This window comes from Crocodylus siamensis, chromosome 2 (assembly GCF_052110815.1).
Source record: "Crocodylus siamensis isolate JL-2025a chromosome 2, ASM5211081v1, whole genome shotgun sequence".
Taxonomy (NCBI): Eukaryota; Metazoa; Chordata; order Crocodylia; family Crocodylidae; genus Crocodylus; species Crocodylus siamensis.
Genome location: NC_143396.1, coordinates 229,015,026 through 229,041,515, shown reverse-complemented (window position 1 = coordinate 229,041,515; position 26,490 = coordinate 229,015,026). Strand labels below are relative to the sequence as shown.

At 48.9% G+C, this 26,490-nt stretch overlaps 1 protein-coding gene and 1 pseudogene across 1 annotated transcript in view; one reads left to right on the top strand and one right to left on the bottom strand.

Annotated features, from left to right (window-relative positions):
• MIDEAS (mitotic deacetylase associated SANT domain protein) overlaps positions 1-26,490 on the top strand; it is a 155,727-nt gene that overhangs the window by 6,290 nt on the left and 122,947 nt on the right. Inside the window, exon 2 of the mRNA XM_090033309.1 lies at positions 23,504-23,655. The gene's annotated coding sequence lies outside the window, so the exon portion shown is untranslated. The remainder of the gene's footprint in view (positions 1-23,503; positions 23,656-26,490) is intronic.
• On the bottom strand, positions 276-19,212 carry LOC149871820 (prostaglandin reductase 2-like; annotated as a pseudogene).

The following is a 26,490-nucleotide window of genomic DNA, read 5'->3' as shown; positions in this document are numbered from 1 at the left end:
GGAATTTAATATTGTCAGTGTTACAGTATCAAAATATATCCTTCAGTCTTCTGATGTAGTATGAAAAACAGAGCTAGCATTGTGCCACGGACAATATTAAATTCCTAACAATTATTTGTTAGGGTCTCTGGGTTGAAATCCTGGCATCATTACTGTCAATGGCAAAATTTCTGTTGATTTCAGCAGGGCCGGGTTTTTACCCTATTGAAGTCAATGAGACTGGATCATAAAGTTTTATTTCTTTTGTTGGGCAATTGAACAAAAAGTGCAAAAATTTATTCAGAAACCAGAACTATCTGTTTTCCAACATTGTTTCCATTCATCATAAAATGTAAAAGCATCTAGAAGAGAAGAATAAAACAAATTATTTATTAGGATAATGCCAATTAAACATTTTCCAGATGACAATCAAAAAATAATTAGATACAACCTGTCTTATATAAAAATGAGTAAAAGTATGTATAACCCATGTGTGACATTTGGTTTCTGTTATTCAGGTTTCTTTTTAAAACAAAACTGTGAAGATAGAGGGTTTAGACTAATGATTCTCAACCGGGGTGCCACAGTACCCTATGGTGCCTTGAGAGCCTTTCAAGGGTGCCATGGGGTGCCATACAATGTTAGCACTGTTAGGTTTACAAACACAATTCACAAGATAAATCCAGAGATTTCAAATAGAAATCCACAGTTGCGGTTTTTCTGAGTTCTTTGCAACAGAAAAATTGCTCTATTTTTTTTGTGGGAAAAACAAAAGAGCAAAAGTCAAGCAAAGGCATTTTCCAAAGGATGCCTTGGGTATATCCAGGGGTGTCTTGAGTCTAAAGAGGTTGAGAATCCATTGGCTTAGGAATTAAGGTTATCCAAATGTTTTAATGCCAGTGATCTGTGCATTTGTAGGACAAGGGGGTAGGAGGGAGCAAGGGACAAAACAAATAAGACATGCTGTTGTATAAATAAGGGACAGCAACCAGGGCAGCATCCTCAGGGGCCAACTTGTTGGAGCCAGGGTAGAAAAATACTAGCTGTGGCTGCAACTGCATAGTCTCTGTGGTGGCATCAACTGACAGAAGTCATGACTGCCCAATGCACTACCACTGTCCTGTTACTGAAAAGCACAGGTTCAGTCCTTACCTCCAGTTTCCCCTCTCTGATCCATTGATAGAGTTGTAGGACACAAGCTTCTTGTTTGTCCATATAGTTCAATGTTAGAAACAGATCCCTGTTTAAAAAAAAAAAATTTAAACAGGGATCCATTTTGTATATACTATATAATATGTGTACAAACACACACGGAAAATATATATATTTTTAATATGTTGAAATATATGCTTTATATATAATACATACACACACACACATACACACACACACAGAGGATGTTGAGACTGAAGGATTATTAGTGTAAACCTGCTTATGTTATACCTGCTATGTTATTATTATGGAAACTTTGTGTACTCCTTCTCTGCATACCTCCTTAATATGCATATTCAGAGGTTTGGTGGCTACTTGGACCTGCTTTTTACTGTTTGGGGAAGTAAGGTATGCAAATGTAAGGGACCGCGTGGATCAGACCATTGTCTTCATAGTCCCTCACTTCCAAAACTGTGGAGTGTACAAGCACACAAATGTTGCACAAAATGTTTTGGTTTTTTTTAAATAGCAAAGGTCACTGAGGGGTCAGCTTAATGTGAGTTGTGCAGATGGCTACAATGGGGTGACCCTCCATTCTAGAATGAAGAGTATTTATGTGAAAAACAGGAGAGCCTGCAGACAGGAGTACTCCTTGGATGGCACTGCATTGTGTTATTAAGTCTTCCAAGGGACGTGCTTCTGTGCATAAATCCCTGAAGTATAATCAGATGGACATGTATCGCCCACAACTTATGAAAGAGCTGAAATCCCTGAGCATGTCAGGGTCTAAAACAGGTTGCATGAGCCACCCAAATTGGAGCAGCAGCCCCCTAGTGGTGGCAGAGGAGCAGACCCCTAGCAGCAGTGTGGTGGCAACCTTCCATGGCAGTGAGGAGCATCAGACCCTGTCACAGGGCGGGGACCCAGGAGCAGCCGTGATCTCTCCTGGCGCCCCCTACCATGCCAAGTGGGTGTCCATGCACCCTCGTTATCTCGCCCGCCACGACTTTGATGGTGAAAGTATTGTAAGGGAGGCTGCCTTTTACCCACTTGAGCACAGTGCCCCTTGGAGTACTCCTGCCAGTACCCCGTCTACCGCCGATTCTGTGTACTCCCGCCACAGGGCTACGCGTGGTTCCTACCACCCCTTATACCATGCCCCAAGCCTCTTGGATGTCCCAGACGTTGTTAGGTCTAACTATCCTTGTTACGCTCGCCCTTCCGAGCCCTCGCCCCAGCCTGGGGCTCCTCCCAATGCACTCGCCTCTGCTTGGGGCTCCTCCCAATGCACTTGCGCCCATGCCCGCACTGGGGTCTTGCTTGCACTCACGCAATCGGGGCTCAGGTGGCCTCGGCCTTACCTGGCCCAGACCCCCTTCTCTGGGTCTTGCTCCCCACTGGGGCGTTTCGCCTGCGCCCACACTGGGCTCCTCCCAATACTCCCCCACTGGGGCTGGGGTCAGGACACCCCGAAACACCGCGCCACTCTCCGGCACCAAACTGCTGTGCCTTTTCTGGCACCAGAGTGCTGTGCCCTCCCTGGCACCAGGAACCCCCACGCTACTGGGGAGTTCCTGTGAGGCCTCCTCCAACCCCTATAGCCTCTCCCAGTCCTCTGGTTGTAACAATAACCAAACCCATAAGCTACTCGGCTGTAACACAAAAACCCAACTCAAACACTAACATCCTGGCTTAAAACGTAAACCCAAAGCTCTCTGGCTCATCATTATTTCCATCCCTGCCAGGGCTCCTCTGCCTGGTATTCTCACCCATGAACTGCTCAGGTCATCAGGCTTCCCACCTTTGCCTACTCCCAGCAAAGCTCTCTCCTTCACAGCTGCCAGAGGGGAACTGCCCCTTGGCCTTAGCCTAGGCTGTTTATAAAGGCCAGGCCCTGCCCCCTCCCGGTCAGCTGACCTCTGGGGTTGTCCCGGCAACCCACATCTGTCCTTCTTTAGGAGCAGGGCACTCCACTGCCCTGCAACAGACCCCCAGTGGTTGAGTGCCAGCAACCAACTGTGGCAGCAAGGAGCAGCAGACTCTCAGCAGCAGAGCAGTGGTGATTTCCTCCCCCAGCACTGGCAGTGACTTACAGAGGGGCTAACAGCTCAGCCCAGAGTCAGGGCACTTGGTTAGGCCCTGCTCCCAGGACAAAGAAGAGCATAGCTAGGAGCGTGCAGTACAAAGGGAACTGAGGGGAAGTTACAAGACTGCATTAGAAATTGAAGGTTTTGTTTGTGTACTGCATTTTTTATTTAAGTAACTTGAGGAGTAGGTTGTGGAAGGCATAAGAGTGGTGTGGAAGGCACAGGTGGGTGCCTGAGAAGCACCATATATTTGAGCCGCGTAAGGGCCCAGGGCCCTAAGGGCAGAGCCAGACAAGGACTGGACCCAAGCTGATTAACCAAATTGGAAGTAACAACCTTGAGGCACGGGTGTGGCTCAGGGGGAGTCTGGAAGCCATGATTGGAGCCCTTAAAGTGCAGTTAGGTCCAAAAGGACCTCAGTTAGCACCCCAAGATGATAAGGCCTGGAGAGTCATGACCAGTGGTTAGGAGGGTGAGTTTGGTACCAGCAGGGCATGAATACTATGAGGCAGCTAGTAGAAGAAACTTGTCAATGGATGGAGGATCTGGTGACAAGAAGGACCAAGGGTCCAGCTAAGGAAGGGAAAGGAACCTACACATAGCACCACCAGGATCTAAGGATCCAGCAGCAAGGTGTAGCAGGCAATACTGCAAAAGGGAATACAAATACAGTATGCTGAAGAGTTGTGTCGCGCCCCGAAGACCGGTGTACCCTTGACCCGCGAGTCTGGGTCTGCACGACCGGCTTGGCGCGAAAGGGATCGGTGATCGGACAGGTGGGTGTTAATGGCGAGTAGGAGTCAGGTGACTTAAAGCGTACTGGTTACACAGAAGGGTTTATTTTACTTACACTACTGATGGTTGCAGCATAGGAAGAGGAGTTGATTTGTTCAGTTATAGCATGCAGATATCATGTTACTCAGCATTTACAGGGTAGGTAAGAGACTTGCTTGTTACAGGTTCCGAGTGATTCACACAAGTTACTACGGTCTGCAGACTACCAAGAGCTCTTGACGAGAAAGATAAACAAGAAAGATAGATGAGCCGGCAAGGGAGGGGTACGCCTGGGAAGAGCCGGTGGCGGGGAGAAGATGACTGTGAATGGCCTGTTCACAGATTATGTTTCCTGGGTGTGCGTGGAGTTCTCCGCTTTGGGCAGAAATTCTTTCAAAGTTATACTTGGCAGGGTGGCCAATTACTACACGCCAGGCATGAATAATTAACGGGCTGGCAATTGTGTTTTCTTTGTCTGCTCAGGTTTCAGGAAAAGGGGGAGTTTTCTTTTTGCTTGGGTGGTACTGAGCCTGTTTGGTCACAGGAGGGCGAGCACAGCACATTATTCTGATCTTACAGTTTCATTAAAGTCAGTTAATCTCGTTACTATAGGTACGGTATCTTTTTTGACGTATTCAAGGTTAGTTTCTCTTGTGTAAGGAGCTCGAGTGATTTGAAATGAGGCACAAACAAGGGTGTGTGCATACAGCATTGTTAATACAGAGGGATAGACTACAATTACAGAGTTTGCTGTGTTAGCCTCTGACCTTTTGCCATCGGCATCCGAAATCAAAGACTTTGATCTTTGACAAGTTGGAGTAAGGGGGCAGAGTTAAGTTGGCCTCTAGGGGGCACCATGGCCACCCTTGGCCAGGTTCTGTCACAAACTGACAGGCTTTGTGGATAGGAGAAAGCTGTAGATGTGATATATCTTGACTTTAGCAAGACTTTTGACAGTTTCCTCTCAACATTCCCATCAACAAACCAAGGAAGTAGAGGGTACTTTAAAGTGGCTACATAACTGGTTGGATTCAGCAAATAGTCACCAATGACTACTGTCAAGTGAGATTTCTCAGGGATCTGTCCTGGATCTGGTTTTGTTGAATATCTTCATTAATGATTTGGGAAATAATAGATCAGGAGGGCTAGATTTCTTTTTGACCCACATACAGTGATTGTTCTGACCCTAAGCAGAGCAGCTCTAGCCAGGAGCTTCTGGGTCCCAGCAGAACTATTGGCAGACCAGTCAAAATCTACAGCCTTGGCTGAAGCCAACACCGAATGCTTCTGAAGTAGGCGACACTCCTACCCTGCCCCCTGACGTGTAGCAACAGGCGGGGAATCCTTCCCAGCCCTGTGTGGCAACCACAGAAGCATGGAAAATAGACATAGCTACTCCTAAATAATTCCTGACCAATCCTTGCTTATCCAATTTCTTCTTGAAGATTACCAGTGATGGGGATTCCACAACTTCCCTAGGCAATTTCACAATTTCACAACTTTGAGGGCACTTTTAGCAAAATTGCAGATGACACCATTTTGGGTGGAGTCGCTGACCTTCTGGAACAGTGGTTCTCAAACTTTTCAGACTTGAGGCACCCTTCAGAAAATTCCAACTATTTGCTTTCACTTTTTTTTGAGTGCAGAAAAATAATACAGCAATTCTTCTGTTGCAAGGAACTCAGAAAGATCACAAAAGATTGGAATATTTTGAACACTGTGGATTCCTATTTTAAAATTTCTGGATTTAATCCTGTAAATCATCTTTGCACATCTAACCATGTTAAAATAGCATAACTCCCCAGGGCACCTGTGAAAGGATCTCCAGGGTGCTACACCACCCTGCTTAATTTCATAGATTTCATAGACCTTAGGGCTCGAAGGGACCTCGGAAGATCATCGAGTCCAGCCCCCCGCCCAAAGGGCAGGAAGTCAGCTGGGGTCATAGAATCCCAGCAAGATAAGCATCCAATTTATTCTTGAAAGTATTCAGTGTAGGTGCTTGAACCACCTCTGATGGCAGGCTGTTCCAGACCTTGGGGGCTCAGACAGTAAAGAAATTCTTCCTTATGTCCAGCCTGAAATGGTCTTGTAGTAGTTCATGACTGTTTGACCTTGTCATCCCATGGGGCTCTCTGGTGAACAAACGTTCCCCCAGATAGTGGCGATCACCCCTGATAAACGTATAGGTGGCCATCAGATCACCCCTGAGCCTGCGCTTTTCCAGGTTAAAGAGTCCCATGGCTGTCAGCCTGTCATCATAAGGTCTGTTTTCCTGATCTCTGATCATGCACGTGGCTCTTCTCTGGACTCTCTCAAGCTTCTCCACATCCTTTTTGAATTGTGGAGCCCAAAACTGGATGCAGTACTCCAGTTGCAGCCTCACCAAGGCCAAGTACAATGGGAGAATGACGTCCCGGGATTTGCTCGAGAAGCATCTATGGATGCAAGCCAGCGTTTTGGTCGCTTTACTAGTCGCAGGATCGCATTGCAGGCTCATGTTCATTTTGTGGTCAATGATAACCCCAAGTCTCTTTCTTCCTTAGTGCCAGCCAGCGTAGCACTGCCGAGCCTGTAAGGATGCTGCAGGTTTTTCTTCCCCAGGTGGAGAACCTTTCATTTTTCGGTGTTAAACACCATCAGGTTATCATCTGCCCATTTGCTGAGCCTGTCCAGGTCAGCCTGGATCACCCGCCTGTCTTATGGTGTGGATGCTTTGCCCCAAAGTTTGGTGTCATCGGCAAACTTGGCCAGTCCACTTTTGACTCCGATGTCCACATCATTAATGAAAAGGGCCAACTTCAACAAGTTGAGGAGATTAATGGGAGAGGCACTGGGGTTCTCAAGGGCAGGGGAACTCAGTGCCCAAGATGAGTGGTTGTTCCTTAAGGAGACGATACTCAGGGCCCAAGGGGTGACCATCCCAACAAAAAGCAAGGGGGACAGGAGTGCCCGAAAGCCCCCCTGGCTCACCAAGGGTGTCCGGGAATGCCTGATTGCCAAAAAGGCGGCGTACACCCGGTGGAAGGGGGGTCCTATCTCCAAAAAGGAGTATACCTCCTCTGCTCGGGCCTGTAGGGGGACTGTCAGGAAAGCTAAGGCGGACATGGAGCTAGGACTTGTGTCCAAAATCAAAGATAATAAAAAGTCTTTTTTCAAATATATAGGGAGGATAAAGAAAGCACCAGGAAATATGGGGCCCCTGCAGTATCCTCTGGGCAATCTGGTGGTTGTGCCAGAGGAGAAAGCAAACCTCTTTAACCAATTCTTCACCTCTGTTTTCTTGGGCAGAGACTGGGACTTCCCCACCGTAATGCAAGACAGACTCGAGGGGAACGCCTCCAGACCTCAGGTTGGGGAGGACCGGGTTGGAGAGCTTCTGGAGGGGCTGGATGTGTTCAAATCAGCAGGTCTAGATGCTCTCCACCCCAGGGTGTTGAGGGAGCTAGCTGGGGTTATTGCAGGGCCCTTGGCATGACTTTACAAGCACTCATGGTGCTCGGGCCAGGTGCCGGATGATTGGAAGGTAGCCAACGTGGTCCCCATCTTTAAAAAAGGGAGGAGGGATGACCCGGGCAACTATAGGCCCATCAGTCTTACCTCAATCCTAGGGAAACTCTTTGAGAAGATGATCATGGCGCACATCTGCAATGGGCTGGCTTCAGGGATGATGCTCAAGGGCAACCAGCATGGTTTCATTAGGGGCAGGTCATGTCAGACCAACCAGATTGCCTTCTATGATCAGATCACAAAAACATTGGATGCAGGTGTTGCCATGGATGTAGTCTTTCTGGACTTCAGCAAGACCTTTGACACCGTCTCCCACCCCATCCTCATTAAAAAATTGGGCGATGGTGGCATTGATGCCTACACAGTCAGATGGATTGCAGATTGGCTGAAGGGTCTCACTCAGAGGGTGATGGTGGATGGGTCATATTCGACCTGGGCAGCGGAGTCCCCCAGGGCTCGGTCCTTGGCCCCGTGCTGTTCAATCTCTTTATCAGCGATTTGGACAATGGGGTGAAAAGCACCCTGTTTAAATTCGCTGATGATACCAAAATTTGGGGTGAGGTGAGCACGCTAGTAGGGAGGGAAAGACTGCAGCAAGACTTGGATAGGTTACAGGGGTGGGCTAGGAAAAACAGGATGCGCTTCAACACTGACAAGTGCAGGGTGCTGCACTTGGGCAGTAGTAACCAGTAGCACACTTATAAGATGGGAAACTCCCTTCTTGAGAGCACAGAGGCAGAAAGGGATCTTGGAGTCATTATTGACTCCAAGATGAACATGGGCCGACAATGCGAGTTCACGGTTGGAAGGGCTAACCGCACCTTGTCATGCATCCACAGGGGCATCTCTAGCAGGGCCAAAGAGGTGATCTTCCCCCTCTATGCAACACTGGTCAGGCCACAGCTGGAGTACTGTGTCCAGTTCTGTGCACCCCACTTCAGGAGAGATGTGGACAACATTGAGAGGGTCCAGAGGAGGGCCACCCACATGATCCAGGGACTACAGGGCAGACTCTACAATGAGAGACTGCGGGACCTGAACCTGTTCAGCCTTCACAAGAGAAAGCTGAGGGGGGACCTGGTGGCAGTCTGTAAACTCAGTAGGGGGGACCAGAAGCGTTTGGGAGAGACCTGGTTTCCCCTAACGCCCCCTGGCATAATGAGGATCCCACTGGTCACAGGGCACCATGACGATTGACTTCCATTAATTACCACCCTCTGGGTCCAACCACGGAGCCAATTTTCCAGCCAGTGGATCTTGACCACAATTGGCCAGTTTTGCCAAGAGGTGATCATGGGATACCAGATCAAAGGCTTTTTTGAAGTCAAGATATAGGACATCAATCTCTTCTCCCTCGTCCAGGTGATAGGTCACCTGGCCATAGAAGGAAATGAGATTGGTCAAACAAGACCTACCCGCAACAAGCCTGTGCTGGCTATCCCTGAGGATGTTGGCGTTGGCCAGTCCATTAAGGATGGACTCTTTAATAAACTTTTCTAAGATCTTCCCCAGGATAGAAGTCAGGCTGATGGGCCTATAGTTAGCTGGATCCACTTTCCTTCTTTTCTTGAAGATAGGCACTACATTGGCTTTCTTCCAGTCTTTGGGCACTTCACCAGAGCGCCAGGAGTTTTCGAAGATCCGTGCCAGAGGCTGGGCTATGATGCTTACCAGCTCCTTGAGTACCCTGGGGTGTAGATTGTCAGGACCAGCTGACTTGAAGGTATCCAGCTTCTCAAGGTGTTCCTTCACGAGGTCAGCATTAATGGAGGGCAGGGGATCTCCCTTACCTGGACCTCGCTATCCTGTAGCGGGCATGGGCGTCCCATGGGACTGATGAAAGACTGACGCAAAGTACCCATTTAATAGGTTGGCTTTTTCCTGGGTGTCAGTTGTCAGTTGCCCCATGTGGTTCAGCAGGGGTCCAATGTTGCCCTTGCTTTTCCTCCGGCTCCCCACATATCTGAAAAAGGAGTTTTTCTTGTCCTTGATGCTTGAAGCTAGTTGGAGTTCAGTTGCAGCCTTGGCTTTCCTGGTTTGCTCCCTGCAGGACTGGACCAGTGCAGAATAATCCTTTTTGGAGGTGAATCCCATCCTCCATCTTTTGTAGGCCTTTCTTTTTAGCCTCAGGAGGTCTGGTAGGTCTCTGGAGAGCCAGGGGGCCTGCTGTGCCTTCTTGCTGCCTTTCCTCCGAGATGCAATACTTAGCTTGTGCACTGAGGATTGCTTTCTTGAGGAGCAACCACTCTTCCTGAACTCCCCTCTCCCTGGGGTCGTGGTCCCTTAGGGCCTCACTGACACCCTCCTGAGCCTGTCAAAGTTAGCTTTTCTAAAGTCAAGGACTTCTGTGTTGCTGACTGACTTGCCAGCATTATGGCAGATAGTGAAGGTGCTCAACTTGTGGTCGCTGTCTCCCAGCTTCCCATTGATTGCTAGGTTGCCGATTAGGTCGTCCCCCGTAGCCAGTACCAGGTTGAGCAGTGCTTTGCCTCTCATTGGTCCATAGACTTCTTGAGTCAGGTAGAGGTCATCCATGCATGAAAGGAAGCTTTACGACCACTTGGATTTTGCTGAGTGATCCTCCCAGAAGATGTCCGGGTAATTGAAGTCACCTATAACAGCCATGGTCCTGCATGTGGCCTCAGCCAGTTCCTGAGCGAACTACTGGTCAAGCTCAGGACTTTGAGTAGGAGGTCTGTAGTAGACTCCCACCATTGTGTCCCCTGTGCCGTGTTCCCCACAGATTTTAACCCAGAGGGTCTACAGTCATCCACCCTGGTCGCCAGTATCAGCTTGCAGGTACGCGTGGCTTTGCTTAACATAGAGAGCTACACCCCCGTCCCTTTTATCTACACAATCCCTCCTGTACAGGGTATAGCCATCTATACCCATGGTCCAGTCATGGATGGAGTCGCACCAGGTCTCCGTTATCCCTATGACATCATAATTATTTGCATTGAGCAGGAGGACGAGCTCTTCCTGCTTATTTCCCAAGCTCTTGGCATTTGTGTACAGGCAGGTAAGTGTCCCCCGGGGGCTCTTGCCTTGCCACAAATTGTACCAGGGCTGGGGCAGGGTGGGCTCCCTTAAGTGCCTTGGCCTGCTGGCTTTGCAAGGGTTGCTCAGCGGGCCAGCAGTGGCGGTAGTCCCCCTGTACCCTAATGGGCTTAGTTTAAAGCCCAGTGGAGCAAGTCAGCCAGTCTGGCTACGAAGAGTCTCCTTCCCAGGGGAGAGAGGTGGAAGCCATCTCTTCCCAGTAGCTTGCTGCCTCTCTTGCCAAAGAGCGGGCTGTGGTCATGAAAGCCAAAACCTTCCCTATGACACCAGTGCCGCAGTCTTTGGTTAACTACGTGGATCCTCCTCTCCCTCCTCAGCCCATACCCCAAGACTGGGAGAGTCTAAGAGAACACCATCTGTGCCCCCAGACACTTTAGCCCCGCTGCCAAATCCCTGTAGTGCCTCATGACCCTGCTGGGAGTGCTCCGAGTTGTGTCATTGGTGCCCACATGAATAAGGAGCATGGGATAGTGGTCTGTGGGCTGGAGGAACTTAGGGATCCTCTCTGCAATGTCCTGGATGAAGGCCCCTGGGAAGCAGCAGACTTCCCAGGCTAAGGGGTCAGGGCGGCAGATTACTCCCTCAGTCCCCCTCAGGATAGAGTCTCCCACAACAAACACTTTACATTTTGTCTTGGGGAGAGCGGGGGTCGTAGCTGCAGTTGAACCTGTGTTGCCTGCGGGAGCTGGCAACTCAGCAGGCTCTGCTGGAGCAGCAAGAGGTGTGTACCTGTTGCTAAGCTCCGGTGGGGCAGGGGCCTTGGTGCAGCAGGCCTTAGGGCCCTTGATCACCTTGGTCCATGCCCCTGACTGGACAGAGTGGTCCCGGAGTCCTCCTTTGTCCTGGAGGGAGACTGCGGTCTACCCTCCAGCTCCCGGGGGAGAAGGGCCTGGCAGTAGGAATCTATCTCCTGCTCACAGTCCCTGATGGCACGCAGTCTCTGGACTGTGGCCTGGAGCTCCTTCAGCTGGCGCGCCAGAGACCCCAGTAGGGAGCAGACCCCGCAAGGGGAGGTGGCCATGCTCCCGGGCTCCAGAGCCTGAAAAAGCGACAGACAGCCTCCACAGCAGAGAGCCAGAGGCTCTGTCTGCGTGGAGCCCGGAACCATGGGCTCCATCTGGGTGGGTGGCCATCTCTGAGGTGCTGGCAAGGGTTGTAGACCCCAAGGGGACCCGAGGGGTGTGGTGCGTGCCCATCCACGTCAAGCTGCTGGTAGGCTGGCTATGGCTGAGACTGTCTACCCTAGGGGGCTCGCAGGCAGGGCCTCAGCCCTCCCGTGCACCCTCCTGCACGAACTCGGCATTAACTCACGCGCCAGCAGAGAAGCGCGCCTGTTAGCACAGCCTGTTCGTGCAGCTCCGGTCACGTGGCTCCCTGGGGGGCTGGGCAAAGTAGGGGCCTGGGTGGGGTGAGACCTGGCCTGGCTCCAGTCAGCCATCTCCTCCCACTCACTAAGGGGTTAACGCCCTCTCACCATGGGCCCCGCTTTTCTCCGGCTGTGCTGGGGGTCGGTGGAGGGCTCTGCGGCTGCTGAGGGGTCGGCGGGGGGCTTTGGGGGAGCAGGAGTGCAGTGAGCTTTCACTCGCGTATCTCTCGCCACTCCGGAGCCCAACTCTTAAGAATCGCTACTCTGGAGATCAGGGCTAGAATTTAGAGTTCCCTGGATAAGATGAAGAAATGGTCCACAATCAGATGAAATTCAACAAGGACAAGCGCGTGCAAAAATACAAAGTGACTCAGCTGAAGTACTACAGAGAATGATGTTGGGGTTACAGTGGATCATAAACAGAATATGAGCCAATGGTGTGCTCTTGGTGCCAAAAAAGCCAATAGCATACTGGGTATTAGCAGGAGCTTCATTTACAAATCAAGGAAAGTGATTTTTCCCATTGTTTGGCACTGGTGAGATCTTACCTGGAGTATTGTGCCCAGTTTTAGGCCACACACTTCAAGAAAGATGTGGACAGATTGGAAAGAGTCCAGCAGAGTATAACAAAATTTAGAGGTCTGGGAAACATGACTTAAGGGAAGGCTGAAAGGATGGTTAAGATTTGAAACAGGCTGCTTGGAGAAGTGATGGAATATCCATCCCTGGAAATTTTCAAGAGCAGATTAATCAGATACTTGGCTCAGATGTTTTAGTCAGGAATGATCCTGCTTTGAGAAGAGGACTGGGCTAGATAACTCTGTAGCCCTACTTTCCTATGATCCTAAGCATGCCCAGAGTGAACCCAAAGTCAATCTCCCCACATTAAATATAGCAATAATAGAAAACATTAAGTATGATTTCTGTGTTTGATTTACCCCAGAGATGATGGCAAGAGCCAAAGAAGAAGAAATTAGGAAAGCAAAGAATATCACAAGGTATTTTTCTTCTATTTCAGGGGCCAATGGAGGAGGAGAAGGTAAATTTCTATTACACTGGGACATCTGTCCACAGGGCTATTCTGATTTATCTGTTTTTTTAGCCCAGTTTTTCTCCTGCCCAGGCAGGGGGTCAGACTTGAAGATCTACAAGGTCCCTCCCGACCCTACTTCTATGATTCTATTATATGATTCTATGTTTAAAACACAAAACAAGACATACACCCTCTTTAGCTGCATACAAGGTACATAAGGTCTTTAGAGGTATGTTACAATATGTTGGAAAATCGTGTAATAGGTACATTGTTCAATCAGTTACTTTTGCAGAAGAAAGTGGGAAGAGAATTGTGTATATATGGTCAATTCAACCTGTAAGGGCATGCAGGTGTGTCCCAGTTGCCAGCAGAGGGTTCAGGATTGGGTGTGTGGTCGGGGGGGTAGAAAGGTAAGAAAGGTTTATTAACTTAACAAAAACACCACTACGTGAAGTAATAATACAAACAATGACAGACAATAATAATTCGCATCGGCAAGTTATTGGCAGTCCCCTCTGATGCCTAATGTATGTCAAGTTCCTCTTCCACAAAGCTCAGTGAAGTCAGGTATCCCCGATCAGCGCTGTCCAAAGAGTACCGGGAAGGACCTGGTATTCAGTCCTTGGGCTCCTCAAGATCCACTAGCCCATGAATCCAGGTCAACAGCTGATTCTAAATCAGTAGCTTCTTTTACAGAGCTGTGTCTTCCTTCTAAATGATTTCTGGATGTGCCAGCCAATTTATAACTTATGAGCTAGGCTGATAACGTACAGCCATCCAGATTCTCCCTACTTCATACTGTCCTTAGGACTGACCAATAGCAGTACAAACCTTACATTCTTTTGATAAGGTTAATTTTTACTACTACACAGGGCCTACTACTTCAAGGCTTTGCTAAATTTACTAGACCTCACTACATACAAGGCCTTACTAATATTTGACTTTAATTAGGCTCTTAGCAACAACATGTAGCTTAATATCTGAACAAATGACAGAAAAACACTTGGTCTAATCTTCATAGAGCCTTCAGCAAGCACCTTTATCACACAGACATAATTTTCAGCTGTCACAAGGTGGTTTAGAAAACAACAGTAATGAGAGGATAAAACCATTGCACATGTTCAGTTGAATAAGATGTTAGCTGGGAAGCATAATAAACATGAGGGATTGCTACTTTTAGGCAGATGCTTACTGTGAATGTGTGAATAGCGCAAATACTCAGTTTGCGATGCAAAGTAAAGTTAACACTGTATCTTCCCTGCAGTCCTTTACACAATTAGTATGTGTGAATTTATTTTTTAGATCTGTTGAATGGAAATAAAATACAGAGTTTTCCCCTTCGGTGTCCTCCCCACTCAGGAAAAGATAAGGGGTTACCCACCACTAACTCAATTGAAAGCCACAGTATCAGTCACAGATCCTACCAATGTATAAAGTGGAGCATGGGGTCAGCATGCATCGCATCAGGAGTCATTTAGCAATTGTAATGAACTCTTTCCCTAATTCCTGACTGAATCTAGCCATGTTCAGATTATGCTTTGAAAGATTCTTTTACTAAAGGTTGAAAAAAGACCCCAACCAATGTTGATTATTTTGTCCTCTTATGATTGATGTTTTGGGGACATGGGTAAAGGAAGAAAAAGAATAATGTAATACTCAAGCTGTGTAATTCTTATTCAAGATTATTTCTAATAAGGGTTTTCCTGGTAGAGGAATCCAAATTCCTTCCCTTACAGAGGTATTGACAAGAAGCCCTGTTTCTGCTACATCCATCTTTAAGTCTCATGATGTTGCTGCAGTAGATTGGTTAAGAATGGAGCCCAGAAATGCTGCTCTTGAATCAGCCAGAAAGAAATAAGACTAAACAACATAAGGTAGTCATCCTATCAGAGAGACATTGGTTCCAAGTGTCCCTGGCCTTTGCCAGATAAGCAGGAAGACAGAAATAAAACTCAAGACTCCTGCATCACACTGGAAAAATTCTTCTCCTGGGGCATTAAACCAGTCCAGTCCGATAGGATTTTATTTCAGAAGTTTGGACCAATTTGACTTGCAGTCACATTCAACATTTCAGGAACACAGGGGGTAATAATTTTCCATCAGCTTATTACCATTGTTTCTTGTCACCCCAGGTGGTGCTGGGGAGAAAAGGGCTCTATCTAGTTGCTGTTGATCTCCCCTGATGAGTTTGTAGACAGCCACCAGGCACCCTCAGTCTCCTCTTCTTGAGGCTGAACAGGTTCAGGTCCCTCAGTCTCTCCTCATAGGCCCTGTCCTGCTGCCGTCTCACGAAGTGGGTGGCCCTCCTCTGAACCCTCTCCAGGCTGGCCACATCCCTTTTGAAGTGCGGCGCCCAGTACTGGATGCGGTACTCCAATTGCGGCCTGACCAAAGTCGCATAGAGTGGGAGTATCACCTCTCTGGACCGGCTTGAGATGCACCTTTGGATGCATGACAAAGTCTGGCTGGCCTTGCTGGCTGAGGTCTGCCATTGGCGGCTCATGTTCATCTTGGAGTCAGTAATGACTCCAAGATCCTGTTCTGCCTCTGTGCTTTCAAGAGGGGAACTCCCCAGCGTGTATATATGCTGTGGTTTCCTTCTCCCAAGGTGCAGAACCCTGCATTTGTCTACATTGAACCCCATCCTAGTCTCATCTGCCCACTTTTGTAGTCTGTCTAAATCTAGTTGCAGCCTCTCTCTCCCTTCAAGTGTGACCACCTCGCCCCACATCTTAGTATCTTCAGCAAACTTGGACAGCGTGCTTTCCACCCCCTCGTCCAAGTCGCTGATGAAGATGTTAAACAGTGTGGGCCCAAGGCCAGAGCCCTGCGGTATCCCACTGCTCGCATCTTGCCAGTTTGAGTACAACCGGTCCACCACTACTCTCTGGGTGCGCCTCATCAGCCAATTTTTTACCCATCCAATTGTGCAGGCATCAATGCCACAGTCGCTTAATTTATTGATGAGGATGGGGCAAGAGACAGTGTCAAAGGCCTTCTTAAAGTCTAGAAAGACTATGTCCACGGCAACACCATCATCCAAGGATTTAGTCACCTGGTCATAAAACGCAATCAGGTTGGTCAGGCAGGACCTCCCTCTGATGAATCCATACTGATTTCCCCTGCTGACCCCCCACAGATGTGCTCCTTGATGATTCTCTCCAAGATCATCCTGAGCATTAGTCTCCTAAGCTCATTGAAGTTGGCCCTTCTGAAATCAAGGGCATTAGCCTTGGTTTAAGCCCTTGACACCCTGCGTTGGATAGTGAAATCCAGCAGGTGATAATCGCTATTGCCCAGGTGATCAAGGACCTGCAGTCCCCTCACCAGGTCATCCCCCGTGGCCAGGACAAGGTCCAGTAAGGCGTTACCTCTAGTGGGGTTGTGCACTTCCTGGATAAGGTGAAGGTCCTGTAATATAGCCAGGAACCTATGCCAGCAGTCGGACCTGGCTGTCTGCTCTTCCCAGCAAATGTCTGGGTAGTTTAGGTCACCCATGACAATAACATCCCTTGACCTAACTGCCTGCATAAGCTGACTGGAGAAGTCCTGGTCCAGCTCTTCCCCCTGGTTGGGTGGTCTGTAGTAGACACCCACCATAAGGTCCCTTTCGCCATGCCCCCCTTGTAGTTTGACCCATAGTGTCTCTGCCCAACCCTCCTCTACCCTGAAGCTAATCCTTGATGTGAGGTGCTCTTTGACGTAGAGCATAACCCCCCACCTTTCTTCTCTGTCCTGTCTCTTCTATGTAGGGTGTATCCCCGAATGCCCACTGCCAAGTCATAGGTAGGGTCCACCAGGTTTCTGTGAGCCCTACTAAGTCTGTGTTCTTACTCGCAATCAGGAGGCACAGTTCCTCCTGCTCTTACTCCCCATAATACGAGCATTAGTGTAGAGGCACTTGAGGCCTCCTGAAGGTGCACGTGCCTCCCTACCCCTCCCAGGACAGTTGTGGCCCCCTACTCCGTGGACGTTGATGCTTACCTGGGCTTCCCTTCCTCTTGTCACCCTGTGTGCTGGTGAAGCATCCTCTGCACTCGAATCAGCCCCTTCCCCCGGCAAAGCTAGTTTAAAGCCTGCCGTATGAGATCGGCCAACCTAGAGGAAAAGATACGTCTGCCCTTAGGGGAGGGGTGAAGCCCATCCCACCCTAGCATGTCCTCCATACAAAAACATGGGTCGTTGTCAAAAAACCCAAAGCCTGCCTCATGGCACCAGTTCCGAAGCCGCCGGTTAACCACGTCAATGCAGGCCTCATGACACCTACCCCATCCACTTACTGGGAGAATGGAGGAAAATACCACCTGGGCTCCCGTCTTTTTCAGTTGGTGTCCCAAGGGCCTGTAGTCCTCCATGATGTTATCTGGCTTGCCCTTGGATGCATCATTTGTACCCACATGGACCACAACCAGTGGGTAGTAGAGGGCTTGATGATTTTAGGGATGGTCTCTGTGATATTGCGAATCCTCACTCTGGGCATGCAGCAGACCTGCTGTGACCAGGGCTCTGAGCAACAGATAGGACCATCGGTACCCCTCAGGATGGAGTCCCTGATGACCAGAACTTTACGTCTCCTCCTCGGGGTGTGCCTCTTCTGAACAGGTGATGTAGGTTGAGCTTCACTTTCTCTAGGGACCTGTTCCTCTGCCTCCTCCTCCAGTGGGGCTAGGGCTGCGTACCTGTTCCCAAAGGGTGTCTGGGGAGCAGGCACAGCAGTTGTATGAGCTGCCCTGACTTTGTAGTCTTTGGAAGTGAATTTAGTCCGGTTTACAATACAGTATTGTTCCAAACAGCACATAAAGACTCTGCTTGTGGGGAGGAATAAACAAGATAGCTGGTACAATCACCTGACTGATAACTGCATCACTGATGTCTCCACCAACATTGTCAAAGTACACATCCACGCCAGCTGGGCAGAGGTCCCGCAGCTGCTCTGCCACACTTGAATTCCTGTAGTCGAATGACAAACACCATTTCCTTTTTACCTGACCAGCCAAAGAACTACAGGAACCAGCAGCAGTGCTGATACAACCATTGTCTGATTGGCACCTGGAATCACATGTCCTTTACCTCTTGCTCCTAATAAGGTAGTCAGCCCATTCATACCAGCTGCACTAAGAAAGTATGAGAGGTGTCCATCTATGAGTTGTGGATCAAGCTAAAGAAAGACAAAAGTGAGTTTGGGGCTTATTATTTTGTTGTCTGATGATCTTAGACCACATAGTACACGACAGATAGACAATAGCTCTAGAATGCTTAGTTTAGATAAAAGTAAAAACTACCCATAGTTTAGATGAGCTAGTAGTTTTCAGACAGTTTTGGCATATATTCAAATACTTCAATAACAAGTTTATAAAAATGAAACCTCAATGATTTTTTATGTTGCAAGAAACTTTTAGTGAGGTCATTTGTAGGAAACTTGAGGAAAGTTAAGATGTAAAGCGTCAAAAAATAGAGAAAGATAGTCCAAAATTATCAGATATTTTGCTATCTCCATGCTAACCTGAAGAATGATATAGGGGAGCTGCCAAATCTTGAGATTTGGGGTCAATGGCACTAACAGTGATAAAACAAAAGGTTGTAGGCAGCCACTCTACAAAATACAATGGTCTTCTGTTTACAGTTCAAATACTAGATGTTTTATGTGTAGAGGCTCTGAGTTACAGCCACTACAAAAGAAGTTCTTACTTTTGTGGGAGTAATACTGCAAGTATAGGACATTTCTTATGAAATGTTTAAATCAGCAATATCAGATCTTCTGATATACTGTATGATCTTAGGTGTCAAGAGACCTACCTGTAATTTGAATGATTAATGGATGGACCTTAACAGCAGCCTCAGAAACACTTATAACAGTTTCATCAGTGTGAGAATGTCAAGTGACAGTGAGGGAAATTCATTTTATTCTTGCTACAAAGAGGAAAGAATGTAGACTTTGCATGCATTATTTGATGGGTCCTGCATAAAGCATTTTTTTTCATATTAATATTTCTTTATCATTAAGAATCAAAAGAGTTAACTTTTATATAAAAGATGAGGGATTTTAAAAAAGAAGTACTGAATTTATTAAACTAACTGTATTTTCTGTATATCATTATTTTACCTTTTGGAACAGACTCTCATCTAAAATAGCATTTTTCTGCCAGGGCCAGTTGAATGAAGTTACAAAATCTCCTTTAATAAGGTTTGAATGTGCTCTCCTCTACAACTGGAATGCCCACACCATCAGGCACTGCAGACAGCTCCCAAGCCATGTTTCATCTCTCATATGGTGGCACTGAAAAGCAAGGCTTTAATAAGGGGCTCTTTAGGACAAAATATGTGAGTTTTGTTACATGTTCAATACACTTTTGAGTGAAATTCATTTTAAAATACACAGCACAATGTTTTATACCAAAAACTTTCAGTGAGAATCCTGCTTTCCTCTTGGTTTCTTAGATTTTTATTGCTCCTTCCATGGATTAATTTAGGCCCAAGTTAAACAGAAATGGAACTTGGCTACTGAACTAGCTCTATAATGCGCTTCGCCTTATTTCTTGAGGGTAAACATTTGTCTGGGGAAAGTGCTTGTGATGTGCAATAAGCATAACAGATGTAACCTGACGTCAGATACAATGGGCAACTAGGCCAATACAACAAAACCCAACTAAAATCACAATCAAGATTGTAAACAGGGGGGTTAACAGATTTACTAACCACGGCGAAAGCCGAAGGTTAAATAGTGATTCAAATGTGCTTGTTAACCAATTAAAAGGGGTCTGAACGATTGTGCGTGTGTCTTCCGCTACCTTGCAGATTTGGCTGATAGCTTTGGAGAGGGGTTCTGAGGCATTATAAATGACGAGACAGCAAGTCTCATGTGGTGCAGTGAGGTTCAACGTCGCGCAGAACCCACCCTCTTTAGCTAGCATAAAATCCAGTACAAGACGGTTTTGGAACGCCATTTTAGAGGTGTCCTGCAACTGGCGATTAAACACTTCTAAAGCATCTGCCGTACCGTTGGCGAGTCTTGCTAACAATTCTAAAGTCTGTAACTGCTGAATGGCTAAAGCAGAGGCAGTAGCACCAGTGGCGAACATGCCATATAAAGTCCATCCGGTAGCAAACTTTCTACGCTCAGTGTGGGTCATATTGGACCAGAATTTGGGTTCTCCCATGACACCTGTGATTTGGTCAGTGGAAACTACATTGCGGCGTTTCCGAGCGTTACTTGGGAGTGTGAGCGGGGTGGTCCAATGAGTGACATTGGAAAACTGATAAGGGCATAGGGTAACCTGAACTAAGATACAACAGACGTTGAAGTGATATGGAAAATGACTATATAAAATGGCCTGGGTTGAATTTTCATCCCGCTGGCAATAAAACATGGTGTCATGGGGAGCTGGAATTAGCCCCACTGGGGGGGGGGTTTGTATTGAAAAGAGCCAATAATGACTTGAGATCCGAGCTAAAGTGGTTGGTAAAGGTTTTAAATGCCTTACGGTGAGCAGGTAAACCAAAATTGCTCCCTGTTGTCATAAAAGCTTTTGTGGAGAACAAACGGAATGCCGTAATATCTTCAAAAGCCCTACTGGACACGGACGTTTTGAAGGTACACGGAATAGTGTGACACCCCGGCCAAAAACACTGGGTGTCGAGGGTAGAGAGTTTAACCTTGACTGTTTGTAAAACAGCTTGAGGAAGTGACGGGATAGAAAGAGTGACATTATTGGGGTCGGGCACGATGGAGTGGGGTGCTCCCCACAGTGGCCTATGGGTAAGATTAAAGCAACCCTGTGGCACATCTTGGACCGTGCAATTAATCGGGTGGGTACCATTCCACTTCCATGCATAAGTAAGGGTTTTAACGGAACAAGTCGTTCTACATGCTAAATAGTGGATGGTTTCGTTACCAGAAGAATTACGTGTAAAACTCAAAAACAACTCCGTGTAATTAACAGGGATAACAGCTATACGAAAAGGGCTATCTGCAGCTGAGGTAGGTGCATGGGCACAAACCGAGCCTGAGGTGTGTCCAGTAAGTAACATCCACTCCCGTGAGGTGCGGAGGAATAAGTTATCCGCAGCGGGTAATGGGGATAAATCTAAACTCCGCTTCGCGCGTTTTGTAAAGGAAAGCATTACAATGACATTGGTTAATGACAAGAAATAGATCAAAAACAGTAACCATAGCTTCCGACGTCGGCGTGGGATTACACTCGGTCCCGATGCGGGGGCAGTTGCTCCCGATCCCCTTGGTTTCCCCACAAGCCTCACCCATAGCCCCACAAATGACATGGGGAGCGCCCGTGGGTCTCGCGGTGGCAGCGTGACGGGTGGGCAGATGAGAGGTTCGGTATCGGCCTCCTCGTCCTGTCGACGGGTGGATATCGCAAGGAGTTACCTGACTTAGAAAACAAACAGTTGTTAACTTAACAAAACACTGCGAGGCTTTAACCAGTTGAAATGTACTAAATGCTCACGATCATCGACTGAGTCAATTAAACGGAGCTTGTAAGTATGGGCTAAAGCTGTGGGTTCAACGACCACGCCAGGAAATATGGGTGGATACTTGGTGGGGGTCGAGGTTGGGAAGGCAACCCATACAGGGTCCCCAGGTTTAAAGTCTGGGTCCCATCCCTCTCGAGTCTGAAGAGGCCCTATGGCCCAGAGGTGTTTGCCACTGTTGAGGTTGAGCAGGGTTTGCGAAAGTACTTTCGACCATCCCTTGAAATCGGTTTGTCTCAGTTCCAATAAGAGTTTACGCTTTAATTCTCCAATGGCGCGCTCCACGATGCCATTAGACTGGGGATGATATGGTAGGTGTATGTGATGAAGAATATTATGCGTTGTGAGAAAATTGTGAATATGGTGACTGTTGAAAGGTGGCCCACCATCAGATTGTATTTCTCGTGGAATCTGCCATTGAGAAAATTGGTGCAACAGAGCTTGAGCGCACCGAGGCCCGTCGGTTCTAGTCATGGGAATCGCACCGACCATACGGGAACCGAGGTTGACAACAACAAGCGCCTTAGGATGCTGGCGCGCATTGGGAAGTGGGCCCATTAGGTCAACCTGCCAAAATGCCCCAGGTTGGTGTTGTTCGGTGTTGTAAGCTCCCTGGAAAAATTTCTTTCTGAAAGGTTTAATCTGGGCACATTGGTGGCAGGCTTGAAGCACACGTCGCCAATCGCGTGGTGTGGGTAGGCCATTACGAGCGGTATATTGCCAGCCGCCTACATTACGATAACGCCGCATGGTGGTGTCTGAGCCGGGATGGCCCCATAAGTCATGAAGCCATTTAAGGTATGGATCGCAGACCGGTTTTGGCGACCTATGTACTTCGGCGGCTGGATGAATAACGTCATCCATACAATCGGGTGATGCTGGCTTTGGACCTAGAGCTAACCAGTCATCAACAGCCTGATGCAATGGGTCGGTGTCCGGCATGTGAGAATTAGTATGTCGGATCATCGGGAGATGATTCATGCAGTGAAGTACTTGAAAGATGTCATCCCATTGGGAACGAAAACGTTCTGGTTCGGCTACTCCCGTAAGGACATCACAGACCCAGCGAGAATCCAGGACAAGGACCACTGTCGTGAACGGCTGATCATGTGTGATAGCGATATGTTTAAGTGCGCCGATGGCTCCTCGCAGTTCGAGCTCCTGTGCTTGATGTGTAAGGGGTGTGTCTGGTGTGTCGTGCCAGTTGGGGTTCGTCCATTCTATGTGGCTGGCATCACATAGCGAACACTTCCAAGCAAACACACCACCGAATTGCGACGTACCATCACTGGCCACGTTTCCTGAAAGCGAAGTCCCGTACAAGATAGGACGGGAAGAGACAGTCGGGGTAACGGTGGCACTGTCGTGACACGTCCATGCAGCCCAATCGTATTGGGTGTGTGTCACCAGCGTATGCCAGGTGGAAGGAGCCCCATGGAAGTCTCCTGGAATTCGTGTAGGATCGAGGTGTGTGAGTAGGGTGGCACCTGGGCCGTAGAGGTCGTGAACGCTGTGGTGAAGATGATGTTCAGACGCTAAACATAGGCAGAGCAATAATTTGCCCAGGTGTCCATAACGATGTTGCTCCCTATGGAGGGTCCGGTTAAGAAATGTTGCCGGGCCGTTAGAGGTATGCGCTGTGACCCAAAGATGTGTAGGAGTCCAACCGACGGTGACACGAAGCGGTGTCGTTGGGCTATATGGCACTAGGGGTGTGGTAGTGGCGGCTTGGATAAGATCGTGGACCCGGCGATTATCCCGCCGTGTCCAGGGTTGATGACTTGTCGTCCTCTTTCGCAATCGACGCTGCAATGTCGCAAGTGTACCGAGGTGTTCGGGCGCAACGTGATGGCGGAGCCAATTGATGCTGCCTAAAAACTGTTGGGCTTGCTTTGCCATAGGACCTGTATCAGAGGCTATATCCCATGGCGGGGTAGGCACTGCAGTTGGTGATGCGACACGACCCTGGGGAGTGTATTGAGTACCCAGAAATACACAGCTGGAGGAGGGTTCCAACTGAGACTTAACAATGTTGATGTCCCATCCTTCCTCCCGTAGGTGGTTGACGAGGTCGGCGGTGACACGTTTAACGAGTTCTGGTGGAGTCCCCAGGACCAAGATGTCATCTACATAGTTGAAGAATTTCACGTTGCAATGGGAGTTGGGAAAACGCTGAAGGGATTGATTCATGGCGGCCGTAGCAAGCGCAGGTGAGTTACAATATCCCTGAGGGCAAACCTTCCAGCGGAATATGCGACCTTGAATACCCATACACAGGATTCCCTCAGGATCAAAAAGAGGAAGGGTGAAGAACATATTTGACAGGTCAATGGTGGTAGCAGTCCAAGAGCCTTGGGTCATGGCCTGTAAGAGTTCCACCCGGAGGTCCGGTAGCGTTACAACTGGGACAAGCTGGACTAGGTCTGAGCATTTATTGGCCTGACGGTAGTCAACAACCAAGCGAGCTTTAGAGGGATTTTTCGGTTTAGGGATTCCCCAGCCAGGGGATACGTAATGGCTGTACTGCACCGGTTCGATTTTTCCTTCCGCCGTAAGGCTATCGAGGAGAGCAAGCAAAGTGATCAGATGAGGTTTGGTACGGATAGGGGTGAACCGCCACAGGGGGGCTGTCGGGTCTTTTAGTCGCGGTGTGAACGGAGGTGGCAGGCGGGATACATTCCCGGTAACTGGGAGGGCGCTGCACACGAGATCTTTCATGTGTAGTGCTTGTAATTCCGATACGCCGAGCAGATTGAGATGTCCCAATGCGGCGACTACGGTTATTATTGGATTGCCGAGACGTACCTTAACTGGTGGGACTGTAGAGGCAGCATTAACGCCAGCAACATGAATGGTACGTTGAGTGGGAGTATGGGGGGTGGTGGTAGGATCGATAACGGTAATCTCTGCACCAGTATCTAACAAGAAACGAATTGGCAGTTGTTGTCTCGTGATGGGGTGGACAACTGGTACAACTGCGTAGGGGCGAGAATCCAAGGTAGCATTGTCAAGCACTTGGTAAGGAGGCTTTTCCAAGTTGAGGATGTCTTGTGTCTGCGGAGGACCACTAATATCACTGCACCGGCGGGCGCTTGGATCCGCAGTATCAGCGTCCGCCCATACTAGTTTTTTGGCTTGGGGGTGAACTGGAAGCCAAGCTTAACCGCTAACTGTCTCTGAGTCTCCTCATCTAGGTGACGAAGCATTTCCTTTCTTATGCCAGCGTGATTTAGGAGGAACCCAAAACGGGCACGTTCCTCCAGGGTACGTTCGGGATACCGACGTGGAGCTTCACGGATGAAGTTGGTGATTTTGGCTCACAGGGCTTGTGCGGGGTGTTTTGGTGCTCCGTGCTCATGCTGTCGTTGTCGTCGTCTGTGTTGGAACCGGTACAACGCTGCAATGGGCTGATGATGAAGAGAGCTAACTTGAAGCTCTGCGAGCTCTGGATTATCTGCATAGATGTCAATCACGACTTGTAAAATTGCTGGGGAAATCTGAAGTTGGAGAGGGTCCTTGCAATGCCGCTGAGGCCACGGGTCATAACCACGACGAGACTGTTGCGTTGGTCGATTGGGTGATGCCTCTGGTCCGGTGGATGTGGAATCCGGTGGCCTGGAAGAGGTAGGTATGTCATCACTGGAGTGATGTTTGTCCCTGTCATCATCGTCGCTATCGTCGTTATTGCCCTTGTTTCCTGCTCGAGTGAGAACAGATATGCTGGCATCAATCGTGGAACATCTCTTCGGGATAGAGAGATACACTGCGCCAGCCAATGCGTTAGTAAATGGCTGTGAATGCGGAGCGTGCATTGGCTGGGCCCCCTCGTGCGCTTGATGTGGCTTCTCGTGAATGGCTCCTGCCACTAGAGCGGGAAGCGAAATAGGCCACGGAGTACGTGCAATTTCTAGGACATTAGATCCGGGTAGAAGTCCTAAGCTGTAACTGCCATGTGTGGTCAGAACTACAGCCTCGCGATGGCTGAGCGTTTCATGACCGCATTCCAAAACCAGGTGTCTTAGCCACTGGGTTGGCGTCTCATCGCTTTGGCGGGCTGTCCTGCTTATGAGTTCATTCATTTCACCACGATCACGGTCTCTAGTAGTTCGCTCGGTGATAATGTTGCCGTCGTTGTCCTGACGGGTCTTCACAATTTCAATAGGATAAACCTGAAGCAGAGGGGTTGGCACGGAGTTGGGCACTGACGGAGGAGGAGCTGGAGGAGGAGTTGAAGGAGGAGCTGGAGGAGGGGCTGGAGGAGGATGAGTCTTGCCCCGCCCTTCAAGGAATGGCGGGTATAGTGACATCACCGGTGGAGGTGGTGCCTTGTCTCCCAAATATGGTGGTGGGGGTGGTACGGTGGGCGGAGCAGTGGGCAGGGGCTCTGGCGTGTCTCCGCCGCTTGGCCGCTGCTGACAGGCGCCATCTTTGCTGACGCGGCTCATAGTCACAATCGCCACTTCGTGATCATTCAAACGGTTGAGGGTGGCTATGAGGGTTTCACAACAAGCACGCAGGCATGTGACTTTCCTTCCCCTCTTTCTCCCTTCTTTTAACACCCCGAGATCTTCGGCCAGGGCGTGCAGCCGCCGGTGGCTGACGCCGCCGGGGATCGTAGATGGAGAGGGGGGAGCGATTCCCTGCAGGCACCCCTTGTCACCCGCAAACACCGCCATCGCCTCTACACAACCGTCCCAGTCCTGGGAGGGGGTAACGTCCCACTCGGGAGGGGGGAACTCGCTGGCTGCGGCGACCTGCTCCCTTTGGGCCGACGGGATAGAGAACGCGACCGCGGGATCTCTCAATATACAGCCGAGAGCGCGGCCTGTAAGACGGGCCTCCCAAGGTCTCCTGGGGTTTTCCCCAAGCCACACACAAAATGCTTGGGTCCCGTCATTATCGTTGTGGCTGGGGGCCTGATGAAATTGGAGATGGCACCACAGTTCATCAGCGTCCACTAGCTGCCTGCAGCCGGACACCCAAGGACATGCCTGACAGCGGGACTGATCATCCCTGTCATGATCTGCAGCCGACCATCCTGTTTG